Below are 6,823 nucleotides of genomic sequence, written 5' to 3'. Positions count from 1 at the left end.
AAAAAGCAATTTCTTTAAAAGCAAATATCTAACTTTGTTTTGAGCGTCATAACTTTGCAGATGTTGTTTAAGCTCAAACAGCAACATTACACACTAATTAAAGAAAAAAAAAGTTAAATCAACCACCCATTTAAAAGAAAACCCTCTACTTCAGGTCGACTTTGCACCGGAGTCATCCTTTTTTCTTTTTTTTTTTTCAATGCGAGATTCGATCTGTACAGAAGCCACTTGATGAGGACAGGTGCAACTGCACCGTCTGAAGGTCTAAAATTCAGGAAAGATAAAGCAGGGTCCATTAGGAGCATTTAAGATTTACTGAGATTTATACCTCTTGTAAAAAAAAAAAAAAAAAAAAAAAAAAAAAAAAAATTGTAATGGAGTATTTAGGCCAATTTCCCCCCAAACATATCTAAAAACTCTTGAAACAACATAAATTTACTTGTGAAGCAACACTTCATCAGATATTAACACTTTGATAATGTATCTATACTATTCAGTGTGGATGTTCTGCATTGGTGTTTTTTTCACTCTTTTTCACTTTCAATTTCTCTGAAATCAAGCCTTAATAAATTACACAGGGTTGCTTCTTAAATGAATCCATCTCTTTCAAGTAGTTATGGATATTTTTTATGTATACTAAAAAATAAATCTATAATTATAAATGTATAATAAAACAAGTAATGAAGGTTATTTTTTTGGGCCAGAGTGATGGGCTACATGTTGCTTTTGTAGTAATTGTTGGATGGAGGACTAGCTTGACCAGCTTGGTCATTCTGGGTGACGAGCCAAAAACAGCATGACAGTGCTCAAAACATGCATCATACTGGTGAATTAGATGGTAATTTCAGATGTTCATCAAGCTGAACCAGCCAAAATCTCATCAGAAATTGGAAAAACTCAATGTTTCTTTATTGTTGCAAGCAGGGTTATTATAGTTTGTATTCCTAATACATTTTTTGTTCAAGTTTTAGATTAGGTTGAATATTCTACTTCTTTATATATAGTTTAGGGATGTCAAAGTTCTAACTTGTATCCTTGAACAGTTTAATCATGTTAAATTTGTCAGCATGAAAGATTATTTTTTTTTTTTGTGCTCACCAAGATATGTAAAAATGTCCAATCAATGTAATAAAAACAAAATTACAGTAAAATCAGTAATGTTGTGAAATATTATTGCAATATACAATAACTGTTTTCTATTGTCATATATTTTAAAATGTAATGTATGTGTTTAAAACTGAATTTTCTGCATCATTACTCCAGTCTTCATGATCACATGATCCTTCAGAAATCATTCTAATATGCTGATTTGCTGCTCACGAAACATTTATGATTATTACCAATGTTGAAAACAGTTGCGCTGCTTCATATTTAATCAAGTTGACCAAGATTTGATTAATAAAAGGGGTTTCCATAAAATTCACCTTTAAATCATCCTTGCTGAATAAAAGTATGAATTTCTATAAAATAAAATGTAGCTTTCCTGTAGCTCAGTGGTAAGTGGTTGTGGTTGTGGTTTCAATCCCAGGGGATTGCACATACCCATGTATAAAATGTATAGGATAATGCAATGTAAGTCACTTTGGATAAAAGCGTCTGCCAAATGCATAAATGTAAATGTAAAATACAAATCTTACTGACCCCTATATCTTGAATGGTAGTGTAACATTTACTATAATTACAATTAATTTGTTGCCATTTTAATTTTATTTCATTTAGTTTTGGAGGCATAAAAATGCTTTTTACTTTATTTTAAGTTTTTTTTAAGTATGTTTTTTTTGTTTGTTTTTGTTAGTTTCAATTAATGATGACTACACTGCATGTTTGAACTGCCCTTTCGCGATTGGTGGTGTCCGGTCTTGCGTTATCCAATCAGAACGGGAGTTAATTTCATTAATCTCTATATAAAATTCATAAAGCTCTGTGTTCATGCTGTGATGTTAATTTCTTTAGCCAGTAGGTTCGGATCATATCTGGCTCTCCGTGATATCCAGGTCGTCATCTTTGTACTCCACTTTCTGGTTTCCATTCTGGGAAGTTTATTTATTAATTTATTCCTTTCAGCCGCTAAGCGCTGGTGTTATATGTTGAGCCATGGCCTTCAGAGAATACTGTTATCTGTTCTCTCGTGTGTTATGTTAGCATTAGCCTCCCGGGCCCTATGGCCAAATGATAATGTGCTTTCTCTCTCGCCACATTCGTCGCATCTCCGCACCCTATGATGAACAGCTTAAGGTCAAAGCGCCAAATTAGCGGGTCCCATTATTCTCCAGACAGTAATGGCGCCTTTATGAAAGCAGTGATATGTAATCTTTCACAAAGCTCCTAAAGATTGCATACTTAGAGTGGTTTACTCTGGAGATGAATAATGCCGCACCGCCCCCAGATCACTCATTAATTGTTTGGAGGATAAATGGGAAAACCTAAAGAGATGGCCCTTTTAGTAGGGTTAGTGGCTTCATTTGTTCCTGACTAGAAAAGAGGCTTATCTCGAAGACTTTGAGATATTGAGGAGCTACAGAAGCGAATTGGATTTAGAAGTGGGAAAAGGACACAACCACGATCTGTTTTTTTACTAGTTATTAAACAGACCTTATAAATAACTTCCCAAATGTCATGACATATTAGAAGAATTTGGGGTGTTAGTTTGGGTTGCAGATAGGGCTGATCTTTGCAAGCACTTTCTTTTGCTGGATTGTCCATCAAATGAATATTCTTCATGCCTCCAAGTGCATTACTTGTTGAAGGTTTTATTACTTTATTATAGGCTGCACTTACTTCATTGAAATATAATATACCTTTCCAATTTTAAAGGAATAATTCAGTCAGAAATGAAAATTCTGACATTTATTCATCTCCCTGATGTTTCAAACCTGTGTAATTGTCTTTCCATCCAATGAGAAATCTTACAGAATTGTCATGCTGTTCCTTCCATTACAATGCAGCAAATATCATTTGCATATTCACGAACTTCATTCTTGATGAAGTGTGAGAGTAGCAAAAATGATGTCAGAATTTGTATGAGCCCTCTGGAGTCTGAGGTGTATTTGGGCCCATGTGTTGACATGCCCTGACATTTGTGCAGAAACATTTGTATGGCTTAAGTCTGGTTACACTGTATGCTACGGTAATATGTGAGCAGCATGTATGTGCAACTTATGCATGTATGACTATAAATGACAGAGTATTTTAAAGAGGAGCTATTATTTTTTATTAATTTTTTCATGTTGAACTTTCTTTAGTGTGCAATGTTGCTGTTTGAGCGTGAAAAAGCTCTGCAAAGTTACAAAGTCCCTCCAGCTGGAGTTATTCTCTATATCAGTGTCAGTGTTTCTGAACTCCCTGAAACGCCTCCATTTTAGTCTTGAGTTTTCCTCCGGGAACGAACACGTCACAGTATTCCTCATGTAAATAATTCATACGCAGAATAAAGGAGCCTGGTTGAGTTAGTAGTGTGTTAAAACTTGCAGTTATGATTCGAGGCGGGGCATTTCCCCAAAATACCCTAAGCGCTTGACCAATCACAACACACTGGTCCAGCTGACCAATCAGAGCGCATTGTGCTTATTAGAAAAGGGGTTTCATATACACAGGAACAGTGTTACTGACAGACTGGGGAGAAAGGAGCTGCAACAATGTAAAATATGTGAAAAATAATGTATTTTGAACATTCAAGCTTGAACTGGACCCCAAAATTAAGACTTTGTAAAAGGCCATGATATGGCCTCTTTAAGTTATTTCCGCTGTTATCAGGAAAAACGGGTAAGTAATAGTGCCGCTGCCTACATTGACTTCAGTGGGTTAAATAAATCATTCACTCAAAAATGAATATTCTGACATTTATTCATCCTTGTGCTGTTCCTTCCATCTGTTTTTATCTCATTTAGATACAGTCCACAGCTCAGTAGATAAAAAACACATTTTAATAGAACCGTAAAAAGGGTATAATTAAAGTTTGCAAAGTGGTAAATTAGAACATAAATAATTTTTAATGCTTTGAGGATTATTTTACCTTATCAAAATTGGCAAGTTTTATTTATTTAGTGATAACAGTTAAATATACAGTGTTTCAATTAAAATCTATAAGACAATGTTTACTCTGATGGATGGATGGATGGATGGATGGATGGATGGATGGATGGATGGATGGATGGATGGATTATGTTGAAAATATTACAGTGATGTCACAGGCAAGCTGGAAAGCTTAAGATATTCTTTGACAGGTATATTGAAAATAAACTGAATTGCAGGAATATCAGTAAACTGGGCAGAAATGTCTTGGAGGAAGGCTTGCAAAAAGTTTTCACTCTGGGGTCTATAATGCATTCCTCTTGTGACTGGAGCTTTTGTAGCCTAAGGTCAGAGAAATACATATATTTATCTAGTCCACAGATATAAAATCACAAGTTTATTGAACAGAAGGGGAATAAACATAATCTCATGTTTATTGTAAGAAATGTTTATTTTATGTTTTGGTAGTACAAATCTGCTAGAAATGGCTTTGACCTTTTAAAATAGTAACTTGCTCTGATAAACACTGTGGAGAGATTGAGGCTCTGTCTGGATGTTTTATGCAACATGAAGATCTGGGAGGTGAGGCAATGAAGAGCGTGCATACAGAAAAAAATAATTACGCATTTCTATTTCTACACTCAACCAAATGGTGGTCATAGCGTTAAATTATATGTCTGTTTTTTTTATTTATTTTTTTATTATCACATAGTTTTACGTTCCATTATTCTAACAGATGGGACCCATTTGTGTGCAATACCAATCGAATGCACAGATGAATTTTTGAGAAAGGGGGCAATTAGCAGGCTAATTAGGAGGAAACAGTGAACATGTTAATCAGTGGGGGAATTTAATTCCATCCCATCAGAGGAAAACAATCACGTAAGAAGAACACATTTATTGGAGGTCAAATATTATGTGAATGTTACGAGTCAAGCATAACAAAAACTTTAAATGTGCATTTATGCTTATTGTTTCCAACTGCTATTTGTTTATAGAGATTAAACAACAACAGGCTCTGGAAATATGGAGATATAGTGCACTGATTCTTAAAGACTGGGACAATAAAGCAACAATAAATAGATATCAGGATTGTGGATTTATCTGTTCGATATGTGCTTGTGTTTGTGTGCAACCTCTCGCTTCGATTGTTTCAAAAATGTTTATAATAAAATAATTAGTTATAAATAATCTGGAATGAATAAATTAATTGAGACTACAGGACGGTTTCAGCAACCATAAAATAGAAAGCTTTTATTTATCAATAGTTTGCATATCACACATGCATTGTAGGGTCCATTTAAATGGAGGAAAATTATTTTAAAAACACCAATTATTTATTTAAAAGTTGTGTGATGGAGTGGATATAACTTTCTTTGAATTAATGTTAATCTTAATTTTCTTTTCATTGTACCCAGAATTTGGACGTAGAACGTTTCAATATAAAGCGCCATGGGACTGGAATAATCTTCCTCTTTCCTTGAGATCTATAACTTCTTTTCGCTTTTTCAGATCATCCCTAGCTCTATATCTTAAAACAACTTGTTTATGCTTTTAACTTTTAAGATAACTTCAATCCTTTGTTCATTTGTTTATCTGTTAAAATGTCATAGTTTCTCATTTATTTATAAACTTTGAGTAAAAAACGTAGGTTAGTGTGATGGGTCGGTGTGAGTTGGAGAGAGAATTTGTGTATGAATGAGTTGTGTATGAATGAATTGTAGGTGTATCTGTAATGTTGTTATTTATGATTTTTGCTTATGATTTGTCTTTTGTATTCTGTATTTGTGCTTATAGGACCCTCTTGAAAATGAGATGTTGCATCTCAAGATAAATAAATAAATACATACATACATACATACATACATACATAAATAAATAAATAAATAAATAAATAAATAAATAAATAAATAAATAATACAAATAATATAAATAATATAACATAACATAACATGTTTTGAATGATAATTCAATTTCAATAAAATAAAGAGAAAATCAAATTTGTGCATTTGTGTTAAGACCATTCTAGTGATCATTTATGATTCATTTCATTGTGAATAAAACCGCGCTTACCTAAACTGAATCGCATTGAATTGAATACAACAGTCTATATACAGGATATGATCTATATGAAAGAAATTCATTCAGCTATGTGTGAATTAATCTTCATTTTCCAACAGCTTGGACCGTGACTACATGAGAAACAAACTGAACTGTTGAAGGACCCGAATACAACACATGTTCTGAATCCATTTGAAATGCTGTACGCTCAAGGCCTCTCGTGGAGAAGTCTTCAAAGTTCATGGTGTAGAAGCATTTCTTCGGCTTCCTTCTTCATATTTCCGTTTGATATTTCTTTCACGCTGTGTCACACACGTCAACCTCGGCTCTTCGCTTCTGAAAGCACAAATGTAGCAATGCAGCGTTGTGCGGTGCTATAGAGTAAAAGGCCAACTTTGTTCCCCTTTGACAGTAATTTGGGGGTCGACCTGTTGGGTCAGGTACAAGTCTATTCATGATCCCCCCCAACATGCTTCAGAGGTCTAATAGTCAAGTCAAGTCAAGTCAAGTTTATTTGTATAGCGCTTTTCACAATACAGATTGTATCAAAGCAGCTTCACAGTATTAAATTAAAATAATACAACAAAGTTTGTTTCAAGAGGAATTTATTGATTGATAAAATTAAATTAAATATCCCCAAAATATCCCCAACTGATCAAGCCAAAGGCAACACGGCTTGGAAGCTCGGCTGGTTTCTACGGCTCGTCTTGATCCGCAGAACAAGCCTCTGGTCAAAGCTGCGACCGCTGCC

This window comes from Leuciscus leuciscus (genome assembly GCF_965113295.1).
Source record: "Leuciscus leuciscus genome assembly, chromosome: 3".
Taxonomy (NCBI): domain Eukaryota; kingdom Metazoa; phylum Chordata; class Actinopteri; order Cypriniformes; family Leuciscidae; genus Leuciscus; species Leuciscus leuciscus.
Note: the sequence above shows the minus strand (reverse complement) of the source record.